Here is a 17,941-nt window from a genome sequence, read left to right as displayed (position 1 = left end):
CAATGTCTTGAAACAGAGAAAGATTGTCAACTTGTGCTGAATGAATTATCTAAATTGCAACTCCAATTTTGTCCTGTCCACTTTCTACAAGTTGTAGATTGTATTACAGTAGTTCAAAAATTGTGAGATTAATGATAACTGTGGAATAACAGTGTCCAAACATTATACAGTATGTGGCAAGGTGATGGCACACATAGTAGAAATGCATCATTTGTTCAGAAAATGCTCCTGTTTTGCACAAGATGCTAAATTGTGTATTCTCAAGAGTCACCTAAAGCCACCCTTCAGACAGCTGTGACAGTGTTCCACTAGCTGGTAATTAGGGAGACGTGGGCCTGCATCATCCCTGAAGGGTTGCATGCCGCTAGCTTCTTGCCACACCCACACCAAATCCAACAGAGCCCCCCAGAGAGAGCAAAACGGCCATTACGTGAAAGGTGACACAAATCAGTGACCTCTGTCTACCTGACCATGTCGATAATGAGATGCAAGTGGAGCTTCATTGTATTCAAATGAGTCTGCGCGTGACAATCATGTTAAAGAGTCAAAAATAAAGAAAAACTCTTAGGTACCCATACGCATACATATTTGAAGTCATATTTGTGTCACAGCCATATTCATATTCGTTATGAAAACAGACGTGTGGGGGTATACCAGCACATCTTAGTCACAGGCCTTTTGTCTATTGTATTGCTTTGCTTAATGTAAACCGATAAAGCTGGGTAACCTTGTAGGCCCAATCAATGCTTATTTATAAAACCATTGATTAACAGTTCTGATCATTGATTATGTCATTCTGCTGAGGATATGCCAATGGCTCTGATAAGAGGTAACCCTGGAGCAGATAGGCCTGTCCACCAGACGACATCCACAATATGGGTCCTTCGCTTCAAGTCTTTTCACATCTACGCACACGCGTAGCACATACACACGTGTTTTCTCAGGAAAGTTCAGCTCCCGTCTCACTGAAGCTGTTGCCAAAGCGCTTGGTCTCAGATCTTGTCATGATGAGTCAGAACATTGATACAGTGAAGACAAAACCTGGTCCAAAAGTTTTTTTATCTCTCTCTCTCTCTCTCTCTCTCTCTCTCTCTCTCTCTCTCTCTCTCTCTCTCTCTCTCTCTGTCTCTCTCTCTCTCTCAATCAATAACACATACGGTTCACAGCATTCGGTGGAACCTCGGTTCTCGACCATAATCCGTTCCAGAACCCTGTTCGAAAACCGATTTGTTCGATCACCGAAATCATTTTTCCCATTAAAAATAATGTAAATCGTTTAAATCCGTTCCAACACCCTGAATGTTTACCTTGGATGTTTAACGTAAACATAAAGCTAAAACAGGCTAATCGTATGTTCGCGTTATCGTAATCTTCCGTACGAAAAATTACGCTATCGTGAACGTGTAAAAATAAAAAAAATCAGGTCGTTTACAAGTCATTTAGCACCCGGGTCTCCACAACAAGTGGTGAGCGGTTCATTGGAAAGGGGGCTCCGTTCCAAACCCCCTGAATGTTGGGCTCCGTTCCAACACCCTGAATGTTTACCTTGAATGTTTAACGTAAACATAAAGCTAACCCAGGCCAATCGTACGTTCGCGTTATCGTAATCTTCCGTATGAAAGATTACGCTAAAATGAAGGTGTAAAATAAAAAAAGGGTAAAGAAAATAATTATGAATAGGATTTCTTACTTTTGTGGTGGTCAGCAGAAGGCGCAGTTGGACAGTGAGGAGAGGGATCGTAGTTGTACGCACTACTTTTCTTTGTTCACCTGTAGCAACTTTGCTGCGCACACTGACTTTCTTCGGAGGCATAATTAGGGGCTAAAACACTTCGTACACGCGATAACAGTTGGTCACAAAAAGAGCGATCTACACCCGTACGCCGCTCAGCATCGCACCCTAACGTACGCACTCACGCATTACCGGCGTTCAAACTCCGATTTTTTGACCGAAAAGCGAAGCAAGAATTTTTCGAAATTTTTGGTCGGACTCCGATTTGTTCGAACTGAGAGGCGTTTGAAAACTAAGGTTCCACTGTATATGAAAACATTTAGAATGATACCAAAATTGTAATTTTATGTCACATATTAGTGTAAACACCTCCCTCTGCTTTATGGAATTCTGAATTTTGCCTAATTTTGGGAAATTTCAGGGGTTTGGTTTTCTTGTGTATTTTAGATTTAGGGGCGGCAGTAGCTCAGGAGGTAGAGCGCTCGTCTTGGGATCAAGGGATCCCAGTTCGAATCCCGGCTCGTCCGTGTTACATGTCGAAGTGTCCTTGGGTAAGACACTGAACCCCCTAGTACCCCCAATAAGCAGGTTAGCGCCTTACATGGCTGCAAGGCCGCTTTTGGGAAATGTGGAGCACATTGTAAAGCGCTTTGGGAAGTCATTGACTTGACTTGCGCTATATAAAAATCCAGATAATTTATAATAGAGAATATGTCAACAAGCCAAAATTAAACAAGATACATTGTAGGGCTGGGGTGAGCAAGCTAATCCCGCCCACCAACCAAAATGGTAAAAATACGATATGAATATATCACTGTTGTTTCTGTTGGTTACATTTTTCTGCACATGATTTTTTTATCACTTGCTTGAACACATTTATTAAATTGAATGCAAAAAAAAATCCACTTCCAAACTAGACCTATTGCATGTTGCGTTTTGACAACTTAGTTCTTAAAAAGGAAATACTTTACTTTAATTCTCAATGTTTCAAAAGAGATTTGAGAAAATAGTCTACTTATTCACAGATATAAGATGAAATAGATGTAGATGATTCATTTATAAATACATGTGAGACAAATTGGAGGAGTCTACATTATCTTTTTTCCTCATTTTCCCAGGTATTAGGTTTTAGATTTTGTATTGGCAGATACGAAAAATCCCATCAATTTAATATATTTTCTCCGTAGCCCAGATCTCGGCTGTTTTTGTTTTGTTTTTTTAACTGATGCGGGCCACAACTTTAAGAGTCTGTAAAACCCTGTTCTATTGCTTAAAAAATCCAAGGACGGTAACAGTCTGACACTAAAGATTAGTTTGTAAAAATCGTAGAATAAATTAGGTATACACTGGAAAGTTGAAACCTTTGCAGAACAGTGCAGGTGAAGTAACCCTGACTAGGCATCTAGAAAAGCAAGAGGAGAGGCCAACTGTCTTCTTGTTCGGTCAGCAGTGCTCGGCCAGACCGTTGCCAGTGTTGAGCTCGGCACTTTACATTAGCGGGCTCTTCCGTAATCAACCGCCGCGTACTGGTATCGTGTGAGCTATCCGAGCTAAACGCTTACTCTTCCACGTTCAAGGTCAAACCGGCACCTACTTCCAAGTCTATCCATCACCTGAGAACACAGACCGCAGCCAAGCTCACGTTGCGGCCCCCCTGGACACCCTCCAATCAGTTAGGAAGAGCTGTCCTTTTTTAGAGTGACCTGGACAGTCCCAGTCAATTTAAAACAATAACTCCAGGTCTTGTGTGTTATATACTTCTTCTGATTAGAATTTATTTTGACAATTGTATCCTTTTACATGTCTTTTTGACATCTTGTCTTGCTTGTTCCATACATGTCTACCTGTCAGCCAATCGTTCCCCTTATTGATTGCAACTCTCCTTATTAAGCAATATCAACAACAATAAACCCAGCCCATAAATTCAGCGGTTGCTCAGTCTAGAAGACTTGATTGAGTAAAACAGCATTAGAAAACTATGATGATATTGTGGTCTGCTACCAGTGACTGAGACGATCCACATAAATGGGAGAGGGGCAAGACAAGATCCCTCAAACAAAAAAAATTCCGTACTAAAATTGTTATACTTTGTACACAACTAGGAATGTACCCAAGGCTCATGTTACGTAAATAGACATTAAATAAATACACATTTCTCAACCTTTGAGCATTTAGAAAAAGTAAGTCATACTTCATAATTTATTTTTGTCAGGACCAGAACAGAGACAGGACCCACTTGCGTTAGGTTTCTCTCAGTTTTATTGGAATAAAGGAAAGGATTGCACCCACGATCCGGTGATCGCTGGGTGCGGGAAGCAGGTCGCTCTGAACGCGTAAGTGGCACTTCCATGGCGAGCGATGGCGGTGTCGGAAAAACGGGTCTGTAGAGAGCAAAAAACGTGGTCGGGATCGGGAACGAAGGCACCAAAGGAGCGGGCACAGGTGGCTGACAATTTTCTTATTATTCAAAACAATATTGCTTTTTTAATTAATCAAGGATTTTTTACCACTAGGAGGCACTAAATAATACAGTATGTCCCTTGAAGGTAAATTTGTTTTAACATACAAGAAAGGGACGGAGAAATTAGGTCCTTGCTGGCTAAAATCATGCTGCTTTTGGAGAATGATCTTCTCCAATACTGCTGATTCAAATGAATCAATCAAATGAATGAAAACTTGCTTCCCTTATTAAGAATTGCAGTTGTCCTTATTGGGGATAATAAACCTCACAAACACAATGCAGCACATATTTACTCCCAGCAAGACGGACAATGTTAATACTGCAACAATATTAACAATCTACAAGGACATTTTCATCTGCTACCAGTGACCAATAAAATCCATATCAGAGCTAAAATGCACCAAACAAGACTGGTCTAACAAAAAATAAATAAAAAAAAAGAATGTCCATGTAAAAATATGATGTGTATTTTAAAATGATCCAAAAAAACTCCTAAAATCCACTGAAAATCCAGCCCGACCCAGGCCTGTGGGTATTAAAACCCGACCCAGCCAGGGCCCAACCCAATAACTTGATCTGCAGGACCAAGCCCAAATCAAACCTGAAATTTCTTTTTTTTTTTTGAGATCATGGGAGGAGGAAGGGTAATTTGGCCAACCCCAGCCCCGCAGCGTTGCCGCTTCTCTGGTTCTGGCAACATTGACTGCGCGAGAAAGGGGGAGGCACAAGGGACCTCGTACCACGTGACATCTAAAGTCTGTCTTTTGTAATGAAATCTTAGTCAAACAAGATTGTATAAAAATGTACATACTTTTATATTTCTGTGTCTGCGGAGGTTACTTTACTCGACAATTTGCCATTATTGCGGGGGTTTTTTCAAGCGTTGACAGGAAAATGTTAAAGCTGTCCGTCCTTTTGAAAAAATAAGAAATGGACCATACTCTACAGCAAAGTGCTTCCTTTGGACGTGTGGAACCGATAGAGAGAGGCTGAAAAACAAAGAACAATGATGGGTTAAAAAATGAAATAAAAAAAGTTAGCAAGAGAGAAGGTCAGATCGCCCTAATGTAATGATTGACATTTTAAGCCTAACACCCCCCAGTTTCTGGTCAGTCTAGATCGGACCTCCATCTCTTTCAAAGATGAGTAGCCTCCGCAGCATGCAGAAGTACTTCCCTCGACGGCTTAATTTCCAATCCTTAATTTCAAACTAGCATACATTATACCTGAGTGCAGTATTGGGAACTCTGCCCACTTTAAAAGCACTTTGGTGTTTGTATTTTTTGTGATCCGTCAAAATTGCATGGTATTGAATTTTGTTCAACGTTAACCGAATATAGAGTAGTACTATGTTGTTAGTAAAAGCCTCCTGTAAAAACACAGTAAAGACTGTCCAACATAATACTGCGCTGTATTTATCTAGTGGTCCGAGCGCGCTTTATGTTTGGTGTATTTCCCAGGGGGTGCTCTTCTCCTCTCGTCAAACAGCGCCTACTGTATGAGGCTCAGTACCAGCAAGATGAGGGCTTAAGTGTTGCAGGACCGCGGAACAAACCGTCCACACACACCAACATACTCCAGCCTAAATCCCCACAGTAATCAATAAACAGCCGCCCTCCCCATTTCTAGATCACATATCAATTGCATGCTGAACTCGGGGCCGGGATGACACGCGTGTACCCGATGAAGGGACGACGTCGTGCTGCCGGCGCCGTCGAATGTATCTTGTCAGCGTCTCCTACAACTTGCTTTTGTGTTTGTAGCGGCCTGTTTAAAAGATTATGTTAATGCAGAGTATGAAAAACTTGATTGTTAACCTGTGACTTTATGTTTCATCGCATTTTTCTGACATGTAGTTTTTAGTTTTGTTGACAAATTGAAAATCGATTCGCACTGAGATATTCGTGGTTGCTATCAATGCAAAAGAAACGGGGTTTGTACACCTTTTCTTTTCCAAATTCAAACAAATTTTAAGGAATTTTAAAGCCAATTTTCCAATGTCTCCAGTACGATGAAAAGAACTAAGGAGGGATTATTGTATATGAATTTACAAATTGATTATTCTGCCATTCACAACTCAATGCCTGTATATAGAATTAATTATTTTTGTTTGTGCACTCTCCTGAATCGATACATTGATATGTATTTGATTGAACACTCAACTATTGTGCTAACATGAGGGTGGGGGAGGTTTTTCCTTTTTGGCCAAATGCATGTTTTCATTGTTATAAGAAACTCGGATTTTTCCTGGATTTTATCTATTACTGAACTTACAGTTGGCTTAATCTTTCGAACTCCAACTTTTCCTTAAGGGGTTTGGGGTTGATTATAAATCTTAAGTGTAAACGATAAGCGGGATGTACGATGAGGAAGATATTAACACATATTATGTTTGAGCAATGTGTGATCACAATTTTATTTTAGAAATGATATGAATTGTTGTTATTATTATTGAGTGTGACTGAGAAAGTACAAATATGTGTTCATTGTTTAAGTGATACCAGCATCATCCCATCGGGACCTGAAAGTATTGCTGATACTGTATCCACTGCACTCTCATTGCCTGTTTCCAAACACAAAAAGAGAATTAGAGGAATATTGGATTCATGCATTTATTTATCCAGAAAATAACTATTTTGTCGATATTTTGAGGAATTCCTTCAAATCTATGAGGGATTTAATTCACGATTGTATTTCTAAAAGGTATGGGTGACGACTCAAGATTTGAGTATTGCATCAGTATTGGTCTGAAATCAAATGAAGTCCATTAATTGTATTATTATTATGAATAGAATAATTATTGTGTTTGGAACAAAATTGAAGGATCACACTCGTCAGCACATATAGAAACATTCACATCATATAAGAAACGTAAAATATGTTTATATCAATGCATGTAAAATGTATAACAGATATAAATGAACACATAATAAAAACTGTTAATCTCAAACTTGAGTAGACACTCAAAATAAGGGGAGAAGCATCAAAGAATTTCTACTTATCAAGGAGGACCCGAGAGGGGCTTTCAGATAAGAAAATCCCATCCCATCCTATAGCCTTCCTCCAAGTCTTTGAGTCTCTTCTCATTAAATCTTAAAGGTAACAAAAAACTGATCAGCCCTAAAGGGTGTGGATACCAAAGACCAGCAACATGATTGGCCTATTGCGACAATAGCTTCATAGTCATTGACGACATCTTCTCTTTCTTTTTTGTTTTTTTTTTCTTTCTTCACTTAATCCTAGACAAAAAGGTGAGGGAAAAATAATGATATTGTGCTTTCTAGCACTCATTTTTGGAAACACAAACGAGACAACTTGTGGTCAAATTTTACACACTGTACCTTTAAGTCCACAAATATTTAAACCCATTTGTTACCTTTAGTATAAAAATTATTAATTGTTATTTTCTCATTAGCACATATATGTATTTATATCAACAGTCAATAATAAAATTAGATAAGTGTATTTTTTTTTCTGACTAGATCAAAAACATAGTGTAAAGTTAAGCTTTTTACAAGAATATACAAATATTCTAACAGAATTGCTTTATGGACCACCTCAGAGCAATACATACAGTAATTGTTCCCTAAAGAGCAGATGGAATTATTTTTTTCTCCCTCTATCCTTTCTTTTTTCCCTTTTTAACGACAGCCCGAAGCACACATATGAACATATTGCAAAACCATCCGCCTTGGCTGAGGTCAAGGGAAAAGTAAAACAGAGCAACCATGACTACCTGCACAAACAAAGACGGACGCCTGCAGTGCCTGCAGCTACACAACAATGCCCTCTATCGGTGGCGCCCAGCACCTGTTTCCTTAACAAAGGCCTGCACGCTCCCAGCACACTCAGCACAAATCCCATTGAAGTGCAATCACCTCGAACCTCAAAGACTAACCTTATTAACCCGCTAACTACCACGGAACAGTGTAGTATTAATTTACAAATGTTATTCAACTATAACAGTGGTTGCAGCCATAATCAAGGGGGCCTTATTAAGGCTTTAAAGGTTTTAATTAGAACAATAATGAATGGAACCACAGTAGGTGAGCGCAATTGGAGCCAGCATGCCTCCAGCCTTTAGAGTCTGCGGACTCGCTTAAGAGCAATGCACATGTGCATGTATGTGCTTGTGCATGTGTGTGCATTTACGGTAAAGGAGTTCTTGACAGGAGAGTCTCTCGCCTCCCTGTTGCTCTGTCTACTGAACCGGAACGGTGGCGTAGACAAACAGGAGCACCCCGGAGAGAGTGGCGAGCTAAGTGAGTGATCGCCGAGGTTTAATAAGACAGTTTACACACCTCAGCTGCTGTTTCAAGGCCTTGGATAAGACCCCCGACATGCAGGGTACATCCGACACACGCCAACATTAGATCATACGTGTGCCACCAAAAAAAGAAACAGACGGATAACAAGACGGCCTTTTAAATAGGGCCGGATTTACGGAAGTTGGCGTTGTGTATCGAAGGCTGTATTCACGGACAGTGAGGAAATGGGTAAATGTTTTTAAAATCAATTATGTCTTGAAGAGCAGGGGTCGGCAAACTACTGCCCGTGGACCACATACCCTCCGCTCTTCGTTTTTATCCAGCCTGCCAAGCATAAATGTTAATGATATAATGATAACATAAATGAGTGGTTAGCCGGTCAGCCCCACAGCTCTGGGGTCCCAGGTTCAAATCCAGATACAGACGCTCCCATACTTACGACCATTCGACTTACGTAAAACGGTAGATACGAACATTTGTCGAAAAACATCCGGACATTGCTGTAAGTTAAATTTTGTATTGTGTGCACCTTTTTCTGAGTACAGGACTTTATAGTAGAGCTTCTTCCCGCCGCTACTGGCATGTGGCGCTGTGAGAGGTAACCTAGCATCCACCCCGAAGAAGAAATCCGCTTCCTCTCTGTCGTTCGTGTGTCAGAACTTTAACATTTTTATTGTTTAGTATCTCGTGCATCCATTCCATATGGCTGGTGTAAAGTGTAAAGAAGTGGTGAGCCGTTTCATTTGAAATGAAAATGGAATATGGAACCTAGACGCTGTTGAGAAAATGGTTAAATCGCTTTTTTTCTGCCACTTTTTACCGCGGAGGAAATGAAATGAAATGATCTGCATTTATATAGCGCTTTTCAAGTCAATGACTTCCCAAAGCGCTTTACATTGTGCTTCACATTTCCCAATAGCGGCCGTGATCTGTGCAGCCATGTAAGGCGCTAACCTGCTTATTGGGGGTAGTGGGGTTTCAGTGTCTTACCCACTTCGGCATGTAACATGGACAAGCCGGGATTCGAACTGGGATCCCTTAATCCTAAAACGATCGCTCTACCTCCTGAGCTATTGCCGCCCGGAGGAGGAAGTAGCCTGACTCTTGAAGCCCATCTTCCAAAAGTAAGTTAAACTTAACTGTATTTATTTTTATAGAGCATATTCTTTCATCAAACATTTATTTTTTTAGTACAAAAAAATACAGGTTACTTATACAAGCTTCGACCAAACTTATATAAACCTTAAACATAGAAAATATAGCTCTGAAGCAACTTTGACTTACGAACGATCGTCCGGAAAGTCATTCGTAGGTCGGGCAGCGTTTGTGTGTATTTTGTTGTCTTTGTATTTTATTTTAACTGTGAATGGTTCTTTGACAATGACAATACATTTTCTGACTCAGAACTCTATCCTCTGAAAGGAGAAGCCCTACTATGTAAATGTACTATTGTATTTTGACTATAAAGGCCATTCATTTTGTTTGTAAGTAAGGCAGCGTCTGTACCGGCCTCCCTGTGCGGAGTTTGCATGTTGCCCCCATGCCTGCGTGGGTTTCCTTCAGGCACTCCTGCTTTCTACCAAATTTCAAAGACCTGCCATGCAGGTCAATTAAAAGATCCAACAGCGCTTTTTTCAGCCAATCAGAACTTGAGGCAGACGACATCCCGGCCCTTATTGTATCACGGACAAGCATGGCATGCTTGCGGCTTCACGATCAACTCAACCTGCATAAAATTGATCGGAACTGAAAGAAAGTTATTTGTTCCAACCGGGCCCCGTTGCTTCCCCGTGAGATTCGACCTGCAACCTCAATGGAAATGTTTAAATCTAAGCTCAAAACACACTTCTACTCTATAGCATATGTATAACCTAAACTTTATGTTGATAATATGTGTATCATAAGCCCTCATGTAGGTTATAGATGACAGGATGGTGTCATAATAGTCTGTAATAATAGTTTGCAATAGTCTTTGATATGTGTAGCCCTTTGAGACTCTTTGTGATTAAGGGCTATACGAATAAACATGACTTGACTTGACTTGTTCCACGGTGTTTTATGTTTAATATGCTGCTGTTGGATCAGTTAGTTGTCAGTGAGAGAGGTTTACAAGTTACTGCGGCCGCTTAACTCGCGCTTTTTTTGAGTATTGTCACTCAGCCCTCGTTAGCATATGACAACAACAAATAAAAGCGAAGGTGGCATCGTGAAATTAAAGTAAGTTATTGTGAAAATTCTATTATAAATCAGATTTAAATCTATTTCTGTTTGTAGTTGGTACGGGGCTTTTGACTTCCTCATAGATAGACAAAATGTTGCATCTTTGGACACCATGATGCTATAAATAGAACTAGGGGCGAAGCATCGATAATTAAGACCCTTTTCTACTGTATTTTGCATGGTAAGGAAGAAGTGATATGGCTATGCGATCATGACATAGCTACTAAAGAGTATCTCGCTGTTATTTTAGGCGCCCTATTTGCTGCGTGTGTGATACATGGATACCATAACTATGGTGGGCGTGGCCTATCACTCTGGTGGATCTATTTATTCATCTCATCTCATCAGCCATACCGCTTATCCTCATTAGGGTCGCGGGGGGCTGGAGCCCATCCCAGCCATCTCCGGGCAGTGGGCAGGGGACATTTATTGACATTTCCAAATTGTTGCTATGTATAAGTGGGCGTGTGAATTATTGTATGTCTCCCTGTGCCCTGAGACTGGATACAAACTGTTCAGGGTGTCCCCTGCCCATTGACGAAAAAAGCAGGAATGGGCTTCAGCATCTATATGATCCTGGTGAGGAGAAGCAGTGCAGAAAATCGATGGATGATAACATTTGGTGGTTGGCCCCCCGTTGGGGGAAGCTGGCATGCCAGATTTAAACAATTTAGTCACTCTTTTTATAAGACCCACATGTGAAATTTGCATTATAACAGATTTATTCTTGTCCTGATGATTTGTACAGAATGTTTGTTCGGATAAATACAATTATATGTCAATGTTAGTTGGTGAGGTATGATGTTTCAAATTGACTGAAATACGTAATCTTTCAGTGGCACCAACAGCCCTGGTCGCTGATGGGCTCTTTGCCACTTTTTAAACCCCCCGTCTCCCTGTTACCGGCGTCCGATTGTTGCGAACCTTCAGCTCCCGCTAAGGCAAGCCTTCCGAACCTGACTCCCTGTTTTTGACTCCCGTACGTTTCCCGGCTTCCACCTGTTTCCGTTTGATCACGTCTCTGCTCCTGCGCCCCGGTAACCCGACCTGCTTTTTCCTCTTCGACACCGCTATCGCTCACCAGAGAAGTGCCACTTCCGCTTCCCGAGCGACCTGCTCCCCACAATCAACGATCACTGGATCGTGGGTGCCAGCTTACATCTCTTTTCAAATAAAACTAAGACACTAACACAATTGGGTTCCCGTCTCTGTTCCTGGTTCATGACACGTACGGGAAACTCTGGGAGCAGCTAGTAGCAGCGCGTATTTTTCTCTTCGTATCTTGAAACGCCTTTGTATCTAGTGCAATATTTTGATGTTCAGGTACTTCATAAGTAGAGGGACCACTGTATTACTCTTTGTAATATTATTATTAGCTATTGCATGGAGTATTGTTTTGCTTGCTGTTCATGTGTTTTTTGGGTTCCTGGAAGGTTTCATTTCTACTAGACTGGTCAAAAAACAATAAACAAACTCATGGAATTAAAATCCTAAAAAAATATCTTAGTTTTTCAATGTTTCTGATGTGGCTACAAAACAATCCATTGATAACTTTTCATGTAAATTATTTCAAATTCGCCAAAACGGTGTACACAATGTTTCCTCAAGTTGTCCGTGAAAGCAAAAATGAACGATAACAGATTATGTGAATCTGCTTTATCTGACTACCCGCATTTCGTTTTGGAAGTTGTGGAATTGTTCTCAGTTGCTCGGATCAATATGTGTTAGCTAGCTTACATAATCTTGAACTGCGAGCTCTCTGTCAACGAGCAGGCAGTAAAACTTTGCCGACAACAAAACAATAAAACTGTTTTTCAACTATCCTGGAGAGTAATGTTAAAACGTGCAAAGGAGTACCCGCCTTTTTTTTTTTTTTCATATTCATGAATAATTTGGTTCCGCTTGGTTTTCAAATGTCATGAGGAAAATTGAAGGTATCTTCTGCTAGCACTTTTAAGTCTTAAGAGGGAAGCCGTGCAATGCGTCCATGATGATATAAAGCATATATGTACCGCTTTAAGAAATAACATGAGCTCCCTCCTTTTGGATTTCAATCAGATCTCCTTTGACTAAAAGGCATCCAGAGTGAAAGTGTGTTTGATCTCGGGGAGCAAAATAAGAGTGTTTTGGAGGGGAGAAGTCCTGGAGCAGGGGCCAGTTCGTTTTCCTACTGTGGTCAAATATTAGCATTAACTCAATGGCTGGCTCGTCATTTGGGAACACAACAATACACAATAATCACAGGGGGATATGCGTTGCACACAGGCTGTGAGAAGATGACAGGCTTTCTGTCGTTTGGATTCTCGACCCTTCTTAAGATATTAATCAAGTGACTGAATGTGCAGTCCAGAAGGAGGAATGGTAAAAGTTAAAGAGAGTTCTGACACGATGTATTTAATGTACTTAAACATTCACTGACTCTTAACAAGTCACTGATACTTATACTTGGTAACAATATTAGTTAACGATAAGACTAGTCTTTAAAATCCCTAACCATCTGAGCCAGATTCAGCGGCTTGTACTGGTATTGTCCATCAACGCTGTTAAAATTGGGTGGAACCAAAATACAAAAAAATCAGAAACCAAGGCAGGGGTGCTCAAAGAAAGACGTTTTTTCAATAACATAATGATGAATTAATAACCAAAGAAGCGGCATAAAGAATAAAAAATAAACTAACTATTCAAGCCACAAAACAAAAACGCACTAAACTTGGCATGGAAGTAAAAATGACTATAGAATTAAAAGATGAGAAGATGGAAATGACCACCAAGGGACCCAGCTTTTCAAATAAAGAGAAGGTTATTTGGCCGCTTCTGGTCCATGCTACAGCATGGGAATAACAAGGTCCCTCAGTTCCCACTGCTTCTGGTCTATTTTCTGGTGGGGAAGTACGATACAGTAATCCCTCGGTTATCGCGGTTAATGGGGAACAAAACCACCCGCGAAAGTAGCGACGCCCCTTCAAAAATGCTTAAAAAATGTGTATATATATATATATATATATATATACATATATATATATATATATATATATATATATATATATATATATATATATATATATATATATATATATATATATATTTGTTTTTTATTTTTATTTTTTTTAGACCTGCGAAGCTCTGAACCCGCGAACGTGGAACCACGAAGTAGCGACGGCCCTTCAAAAATGCTTTAAAAAAAAATAAATTACATATTTGTTTTATTAGTATTATTTTTTAGACCTGCAAAGCTCTGAACCCGCAAACGTAGAACCACGAAGTAGTGACGCCCCTTCAAAAATGCTTAAACAAAAATAAATGATACAATATATGTATATATATATATATATATATATATATATATATATATATATATATATATATATATATATATATCATCTCATCTCATATCGTCTCATCTCATCTCATTAGCTGCACCGCTTATCCTCAGTAGGGTCGCGGGGGTGCTGGAGCCCATCCCAGCAATCATCGGGCAGTGGGCAGGGGACACCCTGAACTGGTTGCCAGCCAATCACAGATATATAAATATATATATATATATATATATATATATATATATATATATATATATATATATATATATATATATATATATATATATATATATATATATTCTTTTTACATATATATGTATATATATATATATATATATATATATATATATATATATATATATATATATTTATTTTTTTTTTTTTAATTATTTTACTTAATTATTATTATTTTTTAGACCCGCGAAGCTCTAAAACCCGCAAACGTGGAACCCCGAAGTAGCAAGGTCCCTCTGTATTCCTTAGCCAGGCCAAAAGAAGTTCTCTTGACTATTTCTTGTCCCTTTACCGCTGGCAAGGAGAAAGTCCCTGTCCCTGCTGTGATGAGAACGTATTTCAGCTGCTTCTGGTCCCTTACCAGGCGAGAAAGGAGAAGGTACCTGTGATGAGAAGGTCCCTTTGCTGCTTCTGGTTCCTGTTTTGACTAGGAAGGACAAGGACCCTCGGCTACCCTCGTTTACTGGTTTGGCGGAGAAAGACTGTCTGCTATTGTCTCTGTGATTGTTTTTTGGGAGCTGGTTTGGGCCGTCTGGCATCCAGCCCTTTGGAGAGTTGTAAATGTCAAGAGCTTACATTCCTTCTTTTTCAGGAGGGCACCATGAATGCACCTATGTCAAATTTCCCCATGCCTGCCCCTTGTAATTTCTTGATATCATATTGTATCATTATTTATATTTTTCATGTAATATCATATCCTTAGATATTGCATCAAATATAAACTGTTGCATTATATGATAACATTAATATATTAAGTTATTGGTGGATACAATAGACGACCTCAAAGTACTACTAGAGTATGCCTATTTGCTGCCCACAAATTTATATCTGACAGAAAGTAAAACACTTCTCACAGTTCTCCTTCAGGTGTCATCACTCTTATATTTCTCTTGGTCATATGGCAATCACATTTGGATGGCAAGAAACAGTAATGGAAAAAGGCAGCTCATGTAATAAAAATATATCTTTTTTTATCCATTTCCATGTTTCCACATGGGGAAATGTGTCACAACAAATAGTGTCAAGCAAAAACAGATCAGCCTAAGATATTCTCTTGAATGTTACACTGATGGTGATATGACAGATTATTAGACATTTATCAATGACCGGCCACCTGATGCCCTTTGATTCTCTCCGTAGGCTGCGACAGAACCACAAAACAGTGTCAGCATGAGGGATTGTGGGTATTTTATCCCTCTTCTACGCAAAGGATTACGAGCTACTAAGTGCTTTTGTATGAAGCGCGCAAACAGCAGTGGCTTCCCGGATGCCCGGGTGCGCTTTGATGTTGGCCAGCAGCTCGAGGCCACACGGGGATTGGCTGAGAACAATTAAAAAGTCATTCAAAATATACAAGAAGGCCAAAAACAGAATTTTGTTGTAAACTCTTACACTATTTAAGACTTACCATCAATGTTACTTTCAATTTTCAACAGATCTGAGCGTTTACACAGTCTGTGAGTGTCACTTGGAATAACGGTGAGCAACATTGATCACTAGTGTGGCAACCAAACCGTTATCAAACATGTCCAAAACCCAACAACAAGTTATATTTAGCTGAGTTTTCGGCAATACTAAATTGTTTTTAACGTACAGTATAAATGAATCGACTAATATACTATTGGAAAGGTTGTACGGCCCACAAATGTCGGCTGTTTTTACCTCAATTTTTACATGAGATTTCTAGTTTTTGATCATTACTGTATATATTGTTCCATAATACTGACATTATCTTGGATTTATCATGCTGGTTGCACATCAGAACCAGGAATGTGAATTTTCCTGTGGGGATGAATAAAGTATCTATCTATCTATCTATCTATCTATCTATCTATCTATCTATCTATCTATCTATCTATCTATCTATCTGTCTGTCTGTCTGTCTGTCTGTCTGTCTGTCTGTCTGTCTATCTATCTATCTATCTATCTATCTATCTATCTATCTATCTATCTATCTATCAGAGAACTGCATCTAATCACACTTTTTAGTGGAAATACAATGTTGGCAACAAAATTGACTGGATATATTTAGAAAAATATTTAAATGCAACACAAGACCAATCAAAGAGGCCACAAAAAAACTCTTTTCTCCCTCTCTTTTTTCTTGACTCCTTCTTCTTTATCTTTGCTTTTCTTTCTACTTTCTATTTTTTTCCTTATTCTTTTTTTCCCCATTTGTTTTTTTCCTAGATGATTTATTTATTTTGCTCTTACTTTTTTCTTCTTTAATTTTCTATTTGCTTGTTTTATTTGTATTTTCTTCCCTTTTTTCTGAGCTTTTTACTTATTTTCTTGCATTTTCCTCTTTTTCCTATTTTTCCTGCTTTTGATTTCATTTCTCTGTTTTTTTGTATTTATTTATTTACTCACAAGCCCAGAATATTTACTTTATTCATTTTAGTTGTTTTACTGTAACAGAAACCTCAATGGAACTGCTTCACTTTAGGGTTTGTCATACCTGTTAAAAGAATACACAAAGCAAAAAAAGTCCATCCATAGCAAGCGTATTCACCAAAAGCTACTGATACTGCAAAAAGTAAAGTCCTTTTCCACTGGCAGATTGTTATGTTTGTTTTAAATGTTGTTTTTCATTTTCTTCTACATTATAAGATTTTTATTATGATTAATATTATCATTATTATTATTAACTCGAGCAAAAGTTTAAAGAATCATTCCAAAACAAAATGGCCTGATACAGCATAGATAAATAAAATTACTTTTTGTTAAACATATGGTAGAGATGTTTTTAATAAAATGAAATATATTAAAAAGGTTTAAATGCGTAGTTTCATTTGAAAACTTATATAGTGGACTGTCTCAGAAAATTAGAATATTGTGATAAAGTTCTTTATTTTCTGTAATGCAATTAAAAAAACAAAAATGTCGTACATTCTGGATTCATTACACATCAACTGAACTATTTCAAGCCTTTTATTATTTTAATATTGCTGAATTTGGCTTACAGCTTAAGAAAACTCAAAAATCCTATCTCAAAATATTAGAATATCATGAAAAAGTATACAAGTAGGCTATTCAACTAATCACCTGAATCATCTAATTAACTCGAAACACCTTGCGAGGGTTTCCTGAGCCTTAAAAACACTCAGCTTGGTTCAGTAAACTAAATCACTGCTGATCTGACTGCTGTCCAGAGGACCATCATTGATACCCTCCATCAGGAGGGTAAGACACAAAAAGAAATTTCTCAAAGAGCAGGCTGTTCACAGAGTGCAGTTTCAAAGCATATCCACAAAAAGTCTGTTGGAAGGGAAAAATGTGGCCGGAAACGCTGCACAACCAAGAGAGATGACCGCAGCCTTAACAAAATTGTGAAGAAGAGCCGCTTCCAGAATTTGGGGGAGCTTCAAAGACAGTGGGCTGAAGCTGGAGTCCAGGTATCAAAAGCCACAGTTCACAGACGTGTCCGGGAAATGGGCTACAATAGCCGTATTCCCATGGTCAAGCCACTTCTGAACTCAAGACAACGGAAGAAGCGTCTGACTTGGGCTATGGAGAAGAAGCACTGGACAGTTGCAGAGTGGTCCAAAGTCCTCTTTTCAGACGAAAGCAAGTTTTGCATTTCATTTGGAAGTCAAGGCGCCAGAGTCTGGAGAAAGGCTGGAGAAGAGCAAAATCCAAGTTGCTTGAAATCCAGTGTGAAGTTCCCACAGTCAGCAATGGTTTGGGGAGCCATGTCAGCTGCTGGTGT

This window comes from Urocampus carinirostris, chromosome 4 (genome assembly GCF_059441175.1).
Source record: "Urocampus carinirostris isolate Australia breed hairy pipefish chromosome 4, RoL_Ucar_1.0, whole genome shotgun sequence".
NCBI lineage: Eukaryota > Metazoa > Chordata > Actinopteri > Syngnathiformes > Syngnathidae > Urocampus > Urocampus carinirostris.
This window is presented reverse-complemented; position numbering follows the sequence as displayed.